This window comes from Podarcis bocagei (genome assembly GCF_964188305.1).
Source record: "Podarcis bocagei genome assembly, chromosome: 1".
In the NCBI taxonomy this organism is placed as follows: domain Eukaryota; kingdom Metazoa; phylum Chordata; class Lepidosauria; order Squamata; family Lacertidae; genus Podarcis; species Podarcis bocagei.
Genome location: NC_138125.1, coordinates 122748261 through 122768724, shown reverse-complemented (window position 1 = coordinate 122768724; position 20464 = coordinate 122748261). Strand labels below are relative to the sequence as shown.

General features: G+C 45.5%; 1 protein-coding gene across 3 annotated transcripts in view; it reads left to right on the top strand.

Annotated features, from left to right (window-relative positions):
* Positions 1-497: 497 nt before the first annotated feature.
* The window catches only part of TFPI (tissue factor pathway inhibitor), a 54337-nt gene continuing 34370 nt past the window's right edge, over positions 498-20464 (top strand). The window contains exon 1 of one of the 3 annotated variants that reach the window (XM_081182791.1): positions 498-993. The gene's annotated coding sequence lies outside the window, so the exon portion shown is untranslated. The remainder of the gene's footprint in view (positions 994-20464) is intronic. The other 2 variants (XM_081182790.1, XM_081182792.1) reach the window with 2 other exon arrangements.

Here is a 20464-nt window from a genome sequence, read left to right as displayed (position 1 = left end):
ACCAGGACAGACTTTGCTCGTGTGCTCAAGACATCAATTCCATAAAACATATTTTGTTGCACTGTGCAAAATATGAGCAAGCCAGTACCTTTCCCGGGAAAATCAGAGGCTCACTATGTCAGGTTCCTACTGGAAGACCGGACAAATGCTAGAACATTAGCAGTGGCAAAGTTTTTATCGGTGGTTGCAAGAACCAATGATCCTTATATTCTGAACAAAATGCTTGTTTAACCTGGAGGTAGGCTGTATGAATTGTGCATTGCTTTTGTAACGATTTGTTGGGTCTCTGGACCGTAATAAAGATTGTTGTTGTTGCCTTTGTTTTCAAAGACGTCTCCAGCATCCTTCCAAAAGCCTAAAACAGAGGCACTGTTTTACCACTGAAAACTTCAGGCAAACACAAACTGTCTCTGGTAAACAGGGGCAGCCGGAATTCGGGGAATCTGGTAGCGGCAAGCAGCCCAAGTCTGAACATGTCTGCAGACACCGTGTTTCATGTGGGGTTGGACCGAGAGCCATTAACTCTTTGGGGAACCAAAGAGGGCATTTGTGAACCGAGCCTGAACTTAGTCAGACAGTCTGCGTTCAGTCTGTTTCTCATACGTTGGGAAGCGTCTTGTAGAGATAGCGTATTTGCGGGGGAGGGTTATCCTAAACGCAGCCGGGGGTCACTGTGCTCTGAACAGGAAGCTCTGCTATTGCTTCATTGCAGCTGATCCTCTGGAATCCCAACGCCTCTGCGCTCCGGAGTCAAGAGGGGCAACCTCAGAGCACAGCAGTCACATCAGGCTGTTGCAGCTGTGCTAACAGCTCCAGCAGCGAGATCAGATTACATTTCTCCCCTTGTCTCTCTCTTTCTCTTTCTTGCTTCCCCTCTGCCCCCAAGGCCTTACCTTCTGAAGCGGGAAGGGGAAGGAGCAGGCTGCAAAACTCACTCAGGAATTCTCCCTCTGAGGAAGCGTTTGGCATTGTGAGCTGCTTGGTGAGTAGCTGGTGAGATTCTGTCTATTTGAAGCTGTTTATTTTGCTAGATAAAGACCGCCACCCTCCCAGGTGGGTTTCACATAGCTGGGTGTTGTTGTGAGGCATGTATCGGGTACGGAAATTGAAGACTGACAGCCTATTTGTGTTTACTTATGTCCATTGAACTCAGTGGGACTTACTTCTAAGTAGACATCTGCAGCTTTGTCGTGCATGTAAAAGGTAAAGGGTAAAGGGACCCCTGACCATTAGGTCTAGTCGTGGCCGACTCTGGGGTTGCGGCGCTCATCTCGCTTTACTGGCCGAGGGAGCCGGCGTTTGTCCGCAGACAGCTTCCGGGTCATGTGGCCAGCATGACTAAGCCGCTTCTGGCGAATCAGAGCAGCGCACGGAAACGCCGTTTACCTCCCCCCTGGAGTGGTACCTATTTATCTACTTGCACTTTGAGGTGCTATCCAACTGCTAGGTTGGCAGGAGGTGGGACCGAGCAACGGGAGCTCACCCCGTCACGGGGATTCGAACCGCCGACCTTCTGATCGGCAAGTCCTAGGCTCTGTGGTTTAACCCACAGTGCCACCCTCATCCCGTCGTGCATGTACACCGCAACAAAAAGACAGACTTAGCACTTGAGGAAAAGAAATTTTCCCATTGGGCTCTTCATTTCCTTGGCTTGGCACAATTCAAAGCATATTCTACCTGGAAACAAGGCTTTCTGATTCATGTAAGTGTTCATCATATTCCAGCCTTAATAAAAACCCAGCGCTATTATGAACCCCAGGAAAAGCAGCTGAAACATAAATAATCAGGGGAGTTACTCTGCAACTACTTGCACACTTTAAAACAGGGGCAGCCAATGTGGGGTCCTCTAGATGTTTCCCAAACTTAGCCGTTTTTTGGACTACAACTCCCCTCATCCCAAGTTAGCAGGACCAGTTGTGAGGGATGATGGGAATTGTAGTCCAAAAGCAGCTGGAGTCCCAAGTCTGGGAAACCCTGCTCTAATTGATCCTGGACTGCACCTCCAAATTTCCCTGACCATTCTGGCTGGAGCTGATGGAAGTTGTAGTTAAACTACAACACATTGACTACTTGTACCTTAAGGCAATATGTACCAGAAAGGACTTGGCTGGGCTTCAAGAGAGGGAGGAGCCATGTATTATAATACCTTTTATGGACAACTTTATAAAGGCAAACTTTTAGAGCAGTGTTTCCCAACCTTAGATCTCCAGCTCTTTTGGGACTACAACTCCCATCATCATCCCTTGCTAGCAAGACCAATGGTCAGGGATGATGGGAATTGTAGTACAACAACAGCTGGAGACCCAAGCTTGGGAAACACTGTTTTAGAGCAAGAATGGGAACCTCTGGCTCTGCAGATATACTTGTCCCATCAGTCCCAGTCAACTTAGTCAGAAATCAGGGATGATGGCATCTGTAGTCCCACAATGCCTGAATAGCCACACGGTCCACATCCCTGATTTAGAGAGCAATGAGAATTGCTTGGCATGCCCAATATATGCCTATGTAGGTCGACGGAGAAGTAAGTCCCACTGAGTTCAATGGGACTTACTCCCATGTAAAGTTTCTATAGGTTTGTAGCCTTAGCTGGAGAGGCATTAGTGCATTTTAGCCTGTAAGCTTATATGTGCTTACTTGGGAGTAAATCACATTGAACTCTGGGAAGCTTTCTTCTGAGCAGACGTGCACATACACGATTGTACTGCTAGTACAGTCATCTATCAATGTCTATTCGATTTATACAACCAACGTCTTTCTTATAATGCTGTAAGTTGTCCCATCAGTCCCAGTCAACTTAGTCAGAAATCAGGGATGATGGCATCTGTAGTCCCACAATGCCTGAATAGCCACACGGTCCACATCCCTGATTTAGAGAGCAATGAGAATTGCTTGGCATGCCAAATATATGCCTATGTAGGTCGACGGAGAAGTAAGTCCCACTGAGTTCAATGGGACTTACTCCCATGTAAACTTTCCATAGGTTTGTAGCCTTAGCTGGAGAGGCATTAGTGCATTTTAGCCTGTAAGCTTATATGTGCTTACTTGGGAGTAAATCACATTGAACTCTGGGAAGCTTTCTTCTGAGCAGACGTGCACATACACGATTGTACTGCTAGTACAGTCATCTATCAATGTCTATTCGATTTATACAACCAACGTCTTTCTTATAATGCTGTAAGTTTAGTTAGCAAAGAAACAGACGGTGCCTGATCTCTGAATGCTGCAACTCAGGAAACAAGATGCATTTCCCCCCCTTCATTATCTGAAAGCCACAAAGTGGCCTTGAACTGCCTTATTTCTCGGGAGGGAATTTAATGTACAGAACCACTCTCGCAAATACAGGCAAAGGTTAAAATCTGAAAACACCTTGCCCTGGGAAATTAGATTATGATTCACCCTTCAATATGTTTCAATCGGACATGCCAGAGAATTTTCTCTCTCTCATACACACACACACACACACACACACACACACACACACACACAGCTTTTTTCTGGGGGTATGCAGGGGTACACATACCCTTAAACATTTTGTGAATCTTTGTACTTTTGTCCATTTACTGTATTTATATTTCCTGATTTGAACTATACAATGGTGATTTTCTTGAGTCAAAATGAGAGTACCCCTAAACATTTTTTTTTGGGGGGGGGGGAAAGCTGTGTGTGTGTGTGTAAATTTTTCTGTTTTACATTTCAAAATATTCATTTAGACAACCTTAAATCAATGACTTCCTTTCCTCTCTTTCTGTGGTTCATTTTGCACACCATGTTGTTGTTTAGTCGTTTAGTCATGTCCGACTCTTTGTGACCCCATGGACCAGAGCACGCCAGGCACTCCTGTCTTCCACTGCCTCCCACAGTTTGGTCAAACTCATGTTTGTAGCTTCAAGAACACTGTCCAACCATCTCGTCCTCTGTCGTCCCCTTCTCCTTGTGCCCTCCATCTTTCCCAACATCAGGGTCTTTTCCAGGGAGTCTTCTCTTCTCATGAGGTGGCCAAAGTATTGGAGCCTGAGCTTCAGGATCTGTCCTTCCAGTGAGCACTCAGGACTGATTTCCTTCAGAATGGAGAGGTTTGATCTTCTTGCAGTCCATGGGACTCTCAAGAGTCTCCTCCAGCACCATAATTCAAAAGCATCAATTCTTTGGTGATCAGCCTTCTTTATGGTCCGTGGTATACCATACATCCCTGCATATTTCACATGAACTAAAACATTCAGTATTCCATTGTTACATCCATCAAAACTTATTCACACTGTTGAATTTATCTTAATGTTACCAGCGTTTTTAAATGTACACAATTTTCACCCGTATATTCAGTAAATATTTTCCAGTCTTATTTAAACGCACATTCTTCTTGTTCTCTTATTCTATATGTTCGATCTGCAAGTTTCGCATATTGAGAACTTTCATGCAACTAAATACATCACACTAAAATGCGCGTGCAGAGAAATAGCAAACCCAGGACGACTTTGTGTAGCTCAGCATAAAAATACGACCATGTGACATGTTCTTCTCAGTGCTATCTTAGGGCAAACCTAGACTAGACGGTGGAGGTCTGTAATCAGATTTCCCATCTCTAAATTTTGGAACAAAGGAAGCTGCCTTAGTTTGAGTCAGACTGTCGGTCCAACTAGCTGAATGCTGTCTACAGTGCAGATGCGTACCTGGGTTCCCTTGAACCCTTGGCCAAGGAGGTGCATTGGTGTCTCCAAAGCTGGGAGAGACTATAAACCAGAAATTCTAAAAGTTTGCTTTTGCTGGGGAGAGGCTGTGGTGGGCTGCTCTGACGGCCCCCTCCAGTGACCGGATTTCTTTTTTTATACATAAATTTATTTATTTGGTTTTTCACATTGAAATTTTACAGATATACCGGTAGATCAAACATAAATCGTTAAAACAAGATTCCACAGAATCTCCTGGATTTCCATCCTCCCCTTTGTGTCTCCTAATTTAATCATTTCCTCCCCCATCTTTTTATGATAATCCAAACCCTTTACCTCTTCCATTATGTGCAGAATCAACCTTAAACTACAAGTGATATTCCAATCCTACTAATGATTTTAACTGTTTACAATGGTCTTTAAGAAAAGTTACAATTTCCCCCCATTCCTCATTAAAATTTTGGTCTTCCTGATTTCTGATTCTTCCGGTCATTTTAGCCATTTCGGCATAGTCCATCAACTTGATCTGCCATTCTTCTCTGGTAGGGCCAATAACATCTGGGCAGCCGTGGTAGCATACATAAATAGTCTTTTCTGCTCCCTTGGGATTTCGGCACCTAAAATTCCTTAAAAGAAGGCTTCAGGTTTTTTTAGCAAAGGTTATTTTAAGCATTCCCCCCAACTCATTATATATCATTTCCCAAAATCCTTTTACTACCTTACAATTCCACCACATATGATCAAAGGTGCCTTCTTTTTCCTTACAATTCCAGCATATATTTGAGCATGTTTTATACATTTTTGTTAATTTACTAGGTACATGATTTTCATATAATTTTCTTTCAACCTATAACATGCCGTGAAATTGAAATCCCAATTCCATAACTTCTCCCAACCAGTGACCAGATTTCTGCACCCAATGGAGCCTTTCCACCTTGCCCAGTCACGCAGAGCAGTGTCAGATCGGCCCAGGAATTGTGCAGGCTCCTAGCCACTTCAAGCTAGAGTGGAGAGATGCGATTTTTGTGTCCCCCATGGGCCTGCACCCTTGGCAGGGGGCGGGGGGGCCAACCCGGCCAACCCCTAGAAATTCATTCATTCATCATTCATCATTTTATTTGTATGCTGATTTCCATAGTTAAAACAATGATCAAGGCAGCTTACAACATGGCAAGATTTACATAATTACCAAAATAACAAAAGTCATAAACAATTCAGTGGTACCTCTGGTTGCGAAAGGGATCCGTTCTGGAGCCTCGTTCGCAACCTGAAAGGAACGCAACCCATGTCTGTGCATGCGCCGGTCACAGTTCGCCACTTCTATGCGTGCATGTGACATCATTTTGTGCATCTGTGCATGCGCGAACGGCGAAACCCAGAAGTAACCCTTTCCGGTACTTTCGGGTCGCCGCGGGACGCAACCTGAAAAGACGTAACCTGAACCGAACGTAACATGAGGTATGACTGTAAATAAAACACATCAAAAAGTACCCAACCAAACGGAAAATGATTTCCACATAAATTATTATTATTATTATTATTATTATTATTATTATTAATACCCCGCCCTCCCCAGCCAAGGCCGGGCTCAGGGTGGCTAACAAGCAACAATAAAAACAAGTTGAATGAATACAACTTAAAAACAAGAATAAAATACAACATTAAAATATTGAAACAGTAAAATTTTAAAATGCAGCCTCGTCACTGGAGGAGAAAGAAAAAAGAAAGAGGCGGGGGGAATCAAATTGGCTCCAAGCCAAAGGCCAGGTGGAACAACTCTGTCTTACAGGCCCTGCGGAAAGAAATCAGATCCCGCAGGGCACTGGTCTCATGAGACAGAGCGTTCCACCAAGTTGGGGCCAGTGCTGAAAAGGCCCTGGCTCTGGTTGAGGCTAATCTGACTTCCGTAGGGCCCGGGACCTCTAGGGTGTTGCTATTTATGGACCTTGAGGCTCTCCGTGGGGCATACCGAGAGAGACGGTCCCGTAGGTACGAGGGTCCTAGGCTGTGAAGGGCTTTAAAGGTCAAAACCAGCACCTTAAATCTGACCCTGTACTCCACCGGGAGCCAGTGCAGCTGGAAAAGCACTGGGTGAATATGCTCTCATGGCAGAAACCCTGTAAAGAGCCTCGCTGCTGCATTCTGCCCCCGCTGGGAGTTTCTGGGACAGCTTCAAGGGCAGCCCCCCGTAGAGCGAATTGCAGTAGTCAAGCCTGGAGGTGACTGTCGCATGGATCACTGTGGCCAGGTCGGGGCGGGAAAGTCTAAAACTAAGAATACAGCATTAATATCAATCACAATTTAAAATGACATAGATAAAAAATAAAAGCATTTTTTAAAAAAATTGCCCAGCAGCAGCAACAACAGCAGCAGCAGCAGCACTCCTTTATGGAGCCTGTCAGGCCCTGCCCCAAGCCAGGTGGAGAGAAGCAGGGCAGGGCCTATCAGGCTCCCAGCAAATCAGATATGACCCTGACCCTGAGTGGCAGCAGCCCTCCGGGTTTTTACTGCAATAAAAATGAAGGTGTTCAATATGATCTGGAAGGACAATAGAAATGATGTTGGCTAGATGTGTAATGGGAAGGTAGCACCTCCCGGACGGCACAGATTCCTACGTCTCCTTCAGAAAGCAGTAATAGAATGGCGAGCTGGTTTTTTGGTTAGTCTGGAATAATATGAAGACGTGCCTAAATCTAAATGACAAATGGCTGGCCTTGCTCTGTACCGGAAATAATTCATTACCGGGATGCATGACAATAACGATGCCAATAAGCATGACGGACCAGGGATTACGAAAAGGAAATAAGCCATAAGGAGCGGTCACACAATATGATTCAGTGCTCTGGAAACTGGTCATAAACCTAAAACAGAGCAAAAAGGTGAAGATAGGAGCTCTTTCCCCAACTATTTTCCCCAGCTACGAATATGCGAGACGTTCGTTTTAACGTGCGTACGCAATGGGAGACAGAGGCTCTCCCATATCCCTTGCAAACCAGTTCTGTTTTTTAGAATCAGGGACTCGAATCCAGATAAGGTTTGGCTTGCTTACAAACCCTTGAAACGCACAGCTTAATTGTGATCCAAAAGCTCTGAAAAGGGGAAACCGTGGGACAGAAAGGAGAAGGTAACTTGGGTACTTCCCAATCCTGCCAGGCTGAGAATGTAGTTTGAGTGACTGGTTTCGTAGCTGGTCCTAGATGCCATGACCCTTCTGGCAGTTGCATTCAAAGTTCAAGTAGGTAATCTCTGGGTCTTCAGGACATAAGAAGAAGAAGAAGAAGAGTTTGGATTTGATACCCCGCCTTTCACTCCCTTTAAGGAGTCTCAAAGCGGCTAACATTCTCCTTTCCCTTCCTCCCCCACAACAAACACTCTGTGAGGTGAGTGGGGCTGAGAGACTTCACAGAAGTGTGACTGGCCCAAGGTCACCCAGCAGCTGCATGTGGAGGAGCGGAGACACGAACCCGGTTTCCCAGATTACGTGACTACCGCTCTTAACCACTACACCACACTGGCTCTCTGTAGCCACATAAGGCTGACTGTAGCAGCCTTCATAGCCAAAAACAACTCTCTCTTTTTCCCAGAATCTTTGTATACCTTCATATCAACCTCCAGCTTATCCATAATGTGATTGCCACATATTCCTTGTGGCCAGATCCTGTACTACAAAGGTGATGGTGACTATGGTAATTTATGGATTGTTGTTTTTACCTGCCTTTCACCACAAGGTCCCAGGGTGAGGGACATGGGTGGTGTTGCGGTCTAAACCACTGAGCCTCTTGGGCTTGCCGATCAGAAGGTCGGTGGTTCGAATCCCTGCAACGGGGTGAGCTCCCATTGCTCTGTCCCAGCTCCTGGCAACCTAGCAGTTCGAAAGCATGCCAGTGCAAGTAGATAAATCAGTACCGCTGCGGCGGGAAGGTAAACAGCATTTCCGTGCGCTCTGGTTTCTGTCACGGTGTTCGGTTGTGCCAAAAGCGGTTTAGTCATGCTAGCCACATGACCCAGAAAGCTGTCTGCAGAGAAACACTAGCTCACTCGACCTGAAGCAAGATGAGCACCGCAACCCCATAGTCGCCTTTGACTGGATTTAACCATCCAGGGGTCCTTTACCCTTTTTTCACAACAATAATCCATATAATAATAAAATATTAAATTCAGCATACCCTCCAACATCTCTCTGATTAAAATAGGGACGTCCTATTCCATAATAATAATAAGATTAATGATTTCCTTATTTATACCCTGCACATCTGACTGGTTTGCCCCAGCCACTCTGGGTAGCTTCCAACATATACGAAAACATAATAAGACTTTTTTTAAAAAAACTTCCTTGTACAGGGCTGTCTTCTAAAGTTACTTATCTCCTTGGCTTCGGTGTGTGTATGTCAAATAACTCGATACCCTCCAACAAATTAGGGCGTCCTAAGTGAAAGTGGGACATTCTGAGTTCAGATCAGAAACTGGGATGGTTTTTGCAAATCTGGGACTGTCCCTGGAAAATAGGGACACTTGGAGGGTCTGAATCAGTTAGAACAACTTTCCGTCGGAAGAGTAGGGTAGGATATATATATATATATATCTTCTGCATTTGATGAAAACTATACAAGGAGGGTGCTGGATTCACTTCTGTGAGGAAGAAATTCGATAGCTTAAACCTGTGGTGGAGTCTCCTTCTTTGGAGATCTTTAAGCAGAGGCTTGACAACCATATGTCAGGAGTGCTCTGATGGTGTTTCCTGCTTGGCAGGGGGTTGGACTCGATGGCCCTTGTGGTCTCTTCCAACTCTATGATTCTATGATTCTCTATGATTCTATGATTCTCTATGATTCTATTCTATGATTCTATGAAACCACACTGGAGTGCCACTGCCAGTCAGTGTTGGCAATATTGAACTAGATGGACGAGTGGACTAAATCGGTATAAGACAGCTTCATATGGGCATTTCTAGAGAGTACATGGAGCTTTAGGGCAGCAATATCTAAAGCCACTTCCAGCTCCAGGATTTTCTTTGTTAAATTGGAACAATCTTCCCTGATGTAATTGCCAACAGTATCCTCCTGCCAAGTATTTATTATTACACCATCTGTATGTGTTTTCCCTAACTCCTTTAGACTGGCCTTGTTTGTTTAAAAATTAATCTCTGGAGAGCAAAGAAATACGCCAACACTTGTTTTCAGAATTCAGATATTAATTCTAAGTAGAAGCGGAAATCCCCCCCCCCCTTCCAGGATGCTGCTAAACTTTTAAAGTCAATCTAAGTTCAGTATAATATTTAACCAGGGATGAACAACGCGGTCTGTTTCAAAACAAAGGCCTTATTCTCCCCTTGGTTACTCGCTCATGACTGTTTCGGACCTCAAGATGAAGGGAGACTTGTCTGGGTCATCACGGAAAAGCCCCACAGATTAACAGTCCCTTTAAACCACATCAAACATGATCGCTGTTTGCTCAAATCAGTTCACGCACCTTCAGCCCCATCATTTGTCAAGCGTATTGTACTCACATGTAGAGTAGGATGCTGTGGTATAAACCACCAAGCCTCTTGGCATAGCTGTCAACCGTCCCTTATTTGGCAGGAAACTCCCTTATCCCAGCACCGTGTCCCGCTGCTTTCCCGGATTGATGATGTCCCTTAAATTTCCCGGGTTTCATGCTCGCCCGGCTCGGGAGGGAAGCAGCGGCTCGGGGTCCTCCACCTCGAGACAGCGAGAGAGCAAGCACGCATGAGCTGCCGCGTCTCCGTCTCTCCCTTTTCCCCCTCAGGCAGGGGCGCGTTGTGAAAGACGGGTGGAGGCGGGCAGGAAGGCAGCCCCTCTCTTGCGAGGCTTCCCCCACGCTGCCAGGGGAAGCTGGAGGCGGCAGTGGCGGCGGTGGCTGAGGGGGCAGCCTGAGGGAGGAGGAAGAGGAGGGGATGGGGAGGGATGCAGAAGGGCGGCGCTTTAGTGGCTGCCGCAGTGCCGCAACCGCCTCATGCTGGGCTCGCAGTCAGCGTGGGCAAGAGTCTCTCTCCCTCCCTCTCGGGTGGGGAAGGGCCGATGGAACTCATAAGCTAAGCAAAATCCCTTATTTTGGCTGCTGATCCCTTATTTTCGAGGCTGCCGGTCCCTTAATTTCAAATCTGTAAGTTGACAGCTATGCCTCTTGGGCTGGCCGATCAGAAGGTCGGTGGTTTGAATCCCCGTGACGGGGTGAGCTCCTGTTGCTCTGTCCCAGCTCCTGCCAACCTAGCAGTTCAAAAGCATGCCAGTGCAAGTAGATCAATAGGTACCGCTGTGGCAGGAAGGCAAACAGCGTTTCCGTGCGCTCTGGTTTCCGCCACGGTGCCAGAAGCTGTTTAGTCATGCTGGCCACATGACCCGGAAAGCTGTCTGAGGTCAAACGAAGACTCCCTCGGCCTGAAAGTGAGATGAGTGCGGCAACCCCATAGTCACCTTGGACTGGTCGCCATCCAGGGGTCCTTTACCTTTTTACCTTTACTCAGATGTAGAGAAATAAAGCAACATAAATGCATGAGTGAAACTTTGCCACCTGTGAATTTAAGCCACCAGTGAATTTAAGACTCAACATTGTGCCCTGAATGCTGCTGGTCACTCGTGATGTTACCAAAAGTCATAAGTCAGGCATGTCCAAAGTCCATTTTGGGGGCCTAATCCAGGGCCTAATCCTTTCCTGGGTTAAAATCCTAAAAAAACCCTCAACAACTTCAACCCTAATAAAAGCTCAACAACTTTGGTCAGCCCTTTGTTCGGCCCTCACGGCCCTTCACTTCATCAAATCTGGCCCTCTTTGAAAAAAGTTTGGACACCACTGTCATAAGTGATCAGTTCAAAAGGTCTAATTTGCTTGGTTAAAAAACAATTGGATGTGTACCAAGCATTGATCCCTCTTTAACAAACTGCCATAATCCCCTAATTCAAAGCAAGACTGATTATGTTTTCATTTGTGGGCATGTGCATGACGATGTGGAAACCACTGACATCTCTGCATATACTCAGATGCTGATTTCCGTAACCCTTTCCTTGCTGAAGGTACAGTCACCGTCCCAATTTCAGTGCCCAATCTGCAACACTTAAGTGCACAAGTGGTTCTTTTCTTGCATTGCCCGTTGCTGCTGCCAGCAGTCACGGCTGTTTCCTTTGGCTCCTTTCCATCACAGTTAAAATAAAATAAAATGATTTCAGGATATAAACACAAGTAAATGTGAAGCCAGCCAATCAAAGCAAGGAGCACAGAGATGCATGACACTCTGACATGTGACACAGTGGCAGGATACCGATGGCATGCTCTGAAGTTGCACTTTTTAATGTACATGCACAGAACTCAAATACACAGTGGTACCTCGGGTTAAGAACTTAATTCGTTCTGGAGGTCCGTTCTTAACCTGAAACTGTTCTTAACCTGAGGTACCACTTTAGCTAATGGGGCCTCCTGCTGCCGCCACACAATTTCTATTCTCATCCTGAAGCAAAGTTCTTAACCCGAGGTAATATTTCTGGGTTAGTGGAGTCTGTAACCTGAAGCGTCTGTAACCCGAGGTACCACTGTAGTTCTGGGATGCTGGGGAAATGGCGAATCTTTGGCCAAGAGGATACTGTGGGTTTCCGTAAATAACAAGGCAATTACGATTTCTCGCGGGGAAAGTTCATCCATCCCTGCTTCTTAACGCATCTTCCGCAGAGCTGGAAACGGGTATCTCTCCCACTAGGGAAACTGGAAATGGAGAAGCAGCAAGAGAGTTCTCTGAAAAATCCCAACAAAAAAAGAAGTGGAAGTTGGAATTGCAGGTGTTTGCTTCTCCAGGCCACGTCTGGAATGGAAATCATTCTGGGGAATAAGATTAGTATTCACTGTTATTGTTGCTTTCAGTCCTCCCGCAATATGCAACTCATTATTTTTATTCTCCCATTTGCGTTGTGTTTCCTTTGCATTGAAACGAATGGAGTGGAATAGCACAATGACAACGTAACTTACCCAATTTAGATAATATGTAAATTATGTAGGGTACATAATTTCACTGTACCAGACAGCGAGGCACATAATGTAGCTTTCAATAGAACAGTATTTATGGGCGTAGCCAGGATTTTTGTTGGGGGGCAGGCCTTTTGTTGGGGGGCAGTTTGCTATGTATTTTTATTGATTTTTATGATGGGGGAGACGCTGCCCCTCCCTGCCCGCCCCCCTTGGCTATGCCCATGAGAGTATTGGTTTTTCATTATTTTCTTGAATTTATAGCCTGCCCTCCCTCCCTAAGGAGCCCAGGACAACAGACAGATACACGATTTAAAAACAAGAAGCATGCAAACACATTACTAAAGCAGCTAAAAGATTCTAAAACCAATAACAATGGAAAAACAGTTATACAGTGGTACCTCTGGATATGAAAGGGATCCATTCCGGAACCACGTTTGCATCCTGAAGTGAACGCAACCCACGTTTGCGCATGTGCGGGTCATGATTCACCGCTTCTGCGCATGCGTGTGACGTCATTTTGACCATCTGTGCATGTGCGAGCGGCGAAACCCAGAAGTATACCATTACTTCTGGGTCACCGCGGAGCGCAACCTGAAAGCACTCAACCTGAAGCAACTTCAACCCGAGGTATGACTGTACAGTGGTACCTCGGGTTACATATGCTTCAGGTTACAGACGCTTCAGGTTACAGACTCCGCTAACCCAGAAATAGTACCTCGGGTTAAGAACTTTACCTCAAGATGGGAACAGAAATCGCACAGCGGTGGCAGCGGGAGGCCCCATTAGCTAAAGTGGTACCTCAGGTTAAGAACAGTTTCAGGTTAAGTACGGACCTCCAGAACAAATTCAGTACTTAACCCGAGGTACCACTGTAGTTAAAAACGTTCTTCCATCCTGGTTGAACTGCAGAGGAGTGGAAACGGCGCTGCGTGCGATGAATCAAGTGTGAAAAGCTGCCTTCCTACATCCCTAGGCAACAGATCACAGCAATACAGCTACTACCTTGAAACACAAGCGCTATTATTCAAGACTTCCCCATTGTACTTTACAGAACTGAAGTAAGTGCAAAGGAGTGGTCAAAAGTGCATCCTTTGTGCTCTGATTCAAGAAGAAGAAGAAGAAGATCCACTGTTCTTTTAAGAGCTATTATCCCACCCTATTACAAAACATTGGGAGAAAAGCAATGACAAACCTAGACAGCATCTTAAAAAGCAGAGACATCACCTTGCCAACAAAGGTCTGTATAGTTAAAGCCATGGTTTTCCCAGTAGTGATGTATGGAAGTGAGAGCTGGACCATAAAGAAGGCTGATCACCGAAGAATTGATGCTCTTGAGTTATGGTGCTGGAGGAGACTCTTGAGAGTCCCATGGACTGCAAGAAGATCAAACGTATCCATTCTTAAGGAAATCAGCACTGAGTGCTCACTGGAAGGACAGATCCTGAAGCTGAGGGTCCAATACTTTGGCCATCTCATGAGAAGAGAAGACACCCTGGAAAAGACCCTGATGTTGGAAAAGATGGAGGGCACAAGGAGAAGGGGATGACACAAGACGAGATGGCTGGATAGTGTTCTCGAAACTACCAGCATGAGTCTACCAAACTGCGGGAGGCAGTGGAAGACAGGAGTGCCTGGCGTGCTCTGGTCCATGGGATCACAAAGAGTCGGACACGACTAAATGACTAAATAACAACATTACAAAACAGGCTTGGTAGGGATGACACCATTCACGATGCCAGCTGGTAATGTCTCAGCTCAGCATTCTGAGCTGCAATTCGTGTCCACTGACTTAAAAAAATGAAATAAAATAAATAAATTTGAACTGAAAGCAGAGGAACACTTTCGGCGTCTGTGCGGTGTATAGCTGTCCAATGAAATGTTCTTCCTGAAGGAACTCATTGCACTGATGGCTTTTATTCTGATATTTGCTATGCTTATTGAGGCATTTTATAACCTATCCTTCATCTCAACGGATCCCAGGGTTGGAGACAAAAAAACAACAGCGTAAAACACAGTAAAAAAAATCTAAAACCCTTTTAAACAGTATGAACAACTAAAACCACAATGCAGGCTGTCTGCCAGCAACTGACTAATCTCCTCCTTCTTCTTTGGAGATCACTCATAGCCAAGTAAAACACAGTTTTAACAGTGGATCCATAAGTGACTGTGGAGGCGAATTCTGGATCCACACGTCCTTCCACAGTGGGGACATAGGTTTGATCTTGGTGAGGGTTTGCCAAGCATGCCTTCCTCTTAGCATGCTTCTCCCTTTCATCCAGAGTTCGAGCATCTTCAAAGCCCATGACACCTTTCGTAAACTGACTAATAAACCCCTCAAAATCCATGGGAAAAAATGAGAAAGTCTTCACTTAAGTCAATTGCAGGAGGGCGAGTGCGCTTTGAAGAGGAGGGCATTCCACATATGGAGTGCCATTACAGAGGCAACTCTGTCTTTTTTTAAAATAAATATTTATTAAAGTTTTCACAGTATTACATAATGAAAAAGAAAAAAGAAAAAATAGGAAATAAAAAACAGTTAAAAATAATTCCATCTTTTCATCAGTTATCTTTCATTTACTTGTTTCCCGGACCTCCTCATACCTCCCTTTTTTGTATTCCAGTTCAATTTATTGGTTCAGCAATTCCTTTCCCTCCTTATTATCCTGATCTTTAATCTTAATATATTATAACATTAAATTTTTACCTATTAAAAATCCAACTTTTCCATATTCTTTTAAGCCATTACAGCTAGAAACCACTTAACTTCAATCCAACATCATTCTAACATTCATTAATTTTGCAATATTTCTGTAAATAGTCTTTAAATTTCCTCCAATCTTCTTCCACCGACTCTTCTCCCTGGTCTCGGATTCTGCCAGTCATTTCCACCAATTCCATGTAGTCCACCACTTTCATCTGCCACAGAGGCAACTCTGTCTTGGGCAACCACATAATACACTTCCTCAACAGTAGGGTTGCCATATTTCAAAAAGTAAAAACCAGGACATCCCGTTGTTGAGCTTTTTTTTTTTCAGGAAACCCCCAAAGTGCCGCCTTTCAGAAATTCCCCAAGGATGTCAATTCCGCCTTTGAAATCCCAGGAAAATCTGACAGTATGGCAGCCCTATTCAACAGCAGTACGCTGTGGAGAACTTTCTCGAAATATCTTAAGGCATGGATAGGATCAAATAGGAGTCTCCCTGCATCGATCTACTTCCATGCCACATTCTACCTTGTTCTGAAGTATTCCCCCACTTTCTGGAGGTGGTATTTTTGTTTTTGGAGGAGAGTCCTGGAGCTACAGGAGGAGACGGAATCAGCCAAAGATGCCTCCTCTCCTCTTCAACTAGTTCAGAATGTGGCGGCTAGACTGGTGACTAGGAGTGGCCGTCGAGACCACATAACACCGGTCCTGAAAGACCTACATTGGCTCCCAGTACGTTTCCAAGCACAATTCAAAGTGTTGGTGCTGACCTTTAAAGCCCTAAATGGCCTTGGCCCAGTATACCTGAAGAAGCGTCTCCACCCCATCGTTCTGCCCGGGCAGTGAGATCCAGCTCCGAGGGCCTTCTGGCAGTTCCCTCACTGTGAGAAGTGAGGTTACAGGGAACCATGCAGAGGGCCTTCTCGGTATTGGCGCCTGCCCTGTGGAATGCTCTCCTGTCAGATGTCAAGGAAATAAACAACAATCTGGCTGTTAGAAAACATCTGAAGGCAGCCCTGTTTAGGGAAGTTTTTAATGTTTGATGCTTTATTGTGTTTTTAATATTCTGTTGGGAGCCGCCCAGAGTGGCTGGGGAAACCCAGCCAGTTGGGTGGGGCATAATAAATAAATAAATAAATAAATAAATAAATAAAATAATTGAGTCCCCAAAGAGTCAAAGGTGCTTATATGAAGGTAAGGCCAATGTAGGTAGTTTATATTAGAGGATTGGAGGGATGTTCATGCACAGGGCCTATAGGTACAAACCAGCCCCCTCCCCATTCCAAATATGCATTCATTCATCATACTTAGGTTGTTTCAGCCAGGCTTAACTTTTCTTGTGATTATGGACACAGGTTCTCCTACGTAAACTTTGCAAGAGCACAGTAATGACATTTTTTAGGATGATACACAATGACTACCCAAGCTATGTTTTTATTGCTTGTTTTCAAAAGAGGTGTGAAGGCAGAACAGGTCTAGCAAGGCTCTCTAAAAATGTAAGCTGTGTTTGCAGTAGCTTCAGCCTTTGCATGTGCAATTTCACCCTTTATCTCCCTTCTGTTTGCCCTTTCCCCGTATCCTTTGTGCCACAGCCGCAGAAGTGACTCACTCAAAGTGACAGCGCAGGAAATGGAGTGGAGAGGGTTTGGGAGAGCCCGACTCAGTATCACCCTGTGACATTTGCTAAGGCTGTCCGTGGTTGGCTCATAATCCACAGGCTGCCTTCTCTTTTGCTTGCCATTCTGCCCAATAGGAAGCCCACAAAAAGCTAAAGAGGGGGTTAGGAAATGGCTTTAAAAGTCTAATTACTATGGAAATCAAACCCAAACAAAGTTGTCTGAAAGGAAAAAGTGCAGCACACCAGAGGAACGCTCCCATTGCATGTAGCCAAGGAGATATCTAGGTGCTGTTATGTCTTCTTTTTTAAAGAAAATGCACCTGTGTTTATTTTTCTGTACACCTTTTCTACAAGCAGAGATGCTATAAGAGTGCCACTCCGAACACAAAATTTGTTAAGTTTTTTGTTTTGTTTTGTTTTTGCAAAGTTTCCAGCAGCTGAATCCCATATGGCAACATTTCCTTTTTCATATAACAACAACTAACAATTCCACATCCAGATGTTGAGATTACTCTGAATCTCCTGACTCCCCCCCCCCATCACTTCCATGGGTCGTAATGATAATATTTACAACTGCATATCAATATTTATCCGAATTTTTATCCTTCACAATTATCTATAATTTCCGTTACTTTACAAGTGTGGTTAAAATTCCTGCCAATGTTTTGACCTGCTTGCAGTGGTCTCGTAAATAAATTATAAACCTTTCCCATTTGTTTTTAAAGTTCTTTCCTTCTTGATTTCTGAGCTTCCCAGTTAGTTTTGGCATTTCGGCATAGTCCATCATCTGGGTTTGCCATTCTTCTCTGGTCGGAGTTGATTCTTCCTTCCATCTTTGGGCTAATAGAATCCGTGCTGCTGTTGTCGCCTACATAAACAGTCTTTCCTGGTCCTTTGGGATCTCGGCACCTGTAATTCCCAATAAGAAAGCTTCTGGTTGTGATTCAAGGACCCACCACCCGCTTGAGGATAAGAAAGACACATGGACACGGTATATTAGGTTAATGGGCTAAAAAAGGCCACAACTTTATTGATTACAGCATGTGAGAGGTATTGGCTTAGGCACTGGATAAAACAACAGAGCGTGACTCCACCCCCTCGGGGAGAGGTGAGTCTATAAAGGGTTAACCACCAGTGGGAGGAGCCTGCTGATGCAAATACAACTGAAAGCTCCCCCTGATGTCACCGGGGGTCGTGCCATGGCCCTAGCCACCAGCAAGGGCGTCGGACAGGATCCACAACTGCCGGATTCCTTTACCGGAATACCCATAAAATGGAGGGGCAGGCAATGGCCACCCCCTGCCCTCCAACACACAACCATATTCCAATGCCTAACCTCCAATGCCCAAAAGTTGTGACAATTTGCTACAAGATAGGCAAAAAACCAAGTGGCCGGTGCCAATTTGCCAGTTGGATAAAAATTCCTACCAGGCCCCTTGGCCAACCAAGGTGACCAACCACAGGTCCATAGCAATGTCAAGAACCAAGCAATGAACCAAGGGAGGGTGGGTGGGTGATTCGACTGGTTTTTAAACAAAAGTTACTTTAAACATTTTTTTCATTTCATTATATATCATCTCCCAGAATTTTTTAACTACAGTGGTACCTCGGGTTAAGAACTTAATTCGCTCCAGAGGTCCGTTCTTAACCTGAAACTGTTCTTAACCTGAAGCACCACTTTAGTTAATGGGGCCTCCTGCTGCTGCCACCCCCCAATTTCTGTTCTTATCCTGAAGCAAAGTTCTTAACCTGAAGCACTATTTCTGGGTTAGCGGAGTGTGTAACCTGACGCGTATGTAACCTGAAGCATATGTAACCCGAGGTATCACTGTACTTTATACGTCCACCACATATGATAAAATGTACCTTCTTTTTCTTTACATTTCCAACGTATGGCAACATTTCCTCAGCATATCACCCCAAATGGGAATGAATGATTGCTGGGATTGACATTTGGCCGACCTAGAATTTACCTAGGTAAGCAGCAATTATAGTGAAATACTATAGGGAGCTGCTTTATACTGAGTCAAGCCATCAGGCCATCTCGCTCAATATTACCTACTCAGACTGTCTGGCAGTTCCTGGCAGCCATGTTTTTTAAAGGGGACATGAGAACATCTCAACGCTCCATTACTAAGCATGTTTGTTTGCAAATTGCAAGAGGGTATGCTTCTGGGAAGAGGTGTTTGGGATTAAAGTTTATGACCATTCAGTCCACACACTAAATATTCCAGAAAGAGACTGCAGCTGCTTCAGAAACTACAACTATTCTGCCTCAAGATAGACAGTTCGATTCCTTTCTACTTTTTGGACGCTTGACAGTATCAAATCCAACTGGGAGGGGGTGTTTCTAGAAATATATGTGCCGGATCTGCCCCCTCACCACCCCCATGGCTCCCTCCCTCCCTTGCCCCCCTCAGCGCACCCCGTGAGCCCTTTCCATTGTGTATATCTTTATTGTTTTAAAATAGATACATTCGTGCCAGGAAGGCAAACAAACCAACAAGCAAACATACTGTCAGGGGTTCAGGAGCAGAGGCAAGGGCAAGGGAGGAAACAGAGAGCGAGGGGGAGGAGGCAGAAGAAAAGATGAGTGATGACGACGACCCGAGATCTCCGAGTCTTTCCAGTGAATCAGAAGATTCACAGAAAGGAGCACCAGTGGTCAGGGCAAGGGGGGAGCCTAGGGGGACACCCCAGGAAGATAGAGCCAGAGGGGACTCCGAGGAGAGCAGTTGGAAATCGGGACCAGCGTCACAGCCAGAGAGCAGGGAAGAGGAAGAGCGCCAGAGATCAAGCGCTGGCAGCTCGCAACAGGGGGGAGGGCACGAGTCAGGAGTGGCCACACCTCCATCGGGGAGCGAAGAAACGGTCAGACGGAAAGTGGAAGGTTGGGTGCGCGCGCCAAGTTCAAATGCACAGGAAAGTGACGCAGTAGGCAGCCAGGAAAGGGAGCCAGGTCCTAAAGCCCGGCGCAAGGAGACAGGGAGTTCCGGGGGGTCGGCGTCAGAAGAATCCCGGAAGGAAGAGACCCCGGGGGGCAGAGGGACCCAGAGGAGAGCAGTCAGGCGGAAAAGGTGGAGCAGGGCTAGGATATTAAGTTGGTGCACAAGGGGCGGAGACTCAGACGGAGCTTCGCCGATCTAGCCATTAGACGTAGAGTTGCACGCAGCAGCTTGGGAATGGAAACTGTAACTCAATAAAGACTTTTACTTAATGACCGCTGGCTAGCGTGATCCTCTGTGAGCTAGGATCTTGAAGCAGTTCTGACAGTAAGCTCCGTCTCTAAATTGTGGGCATCTACAGCCTCGAGGAGAGGAGAGAAGCAGGTGCCTACTAGCTAGCTCACGAACGGCAGACAACATGACGGCTGAGCAGCAGATAGAGGAACTCAGAAAAGCAGTGTCACAACTGAATGCCGAGGCTCTCGCATCCAGGAAGAGAGAGGAGGAGGCAGCTGCCGCCTGCAGGGATCTCCAGGTCAGGTTGGACATGCTTACGAAG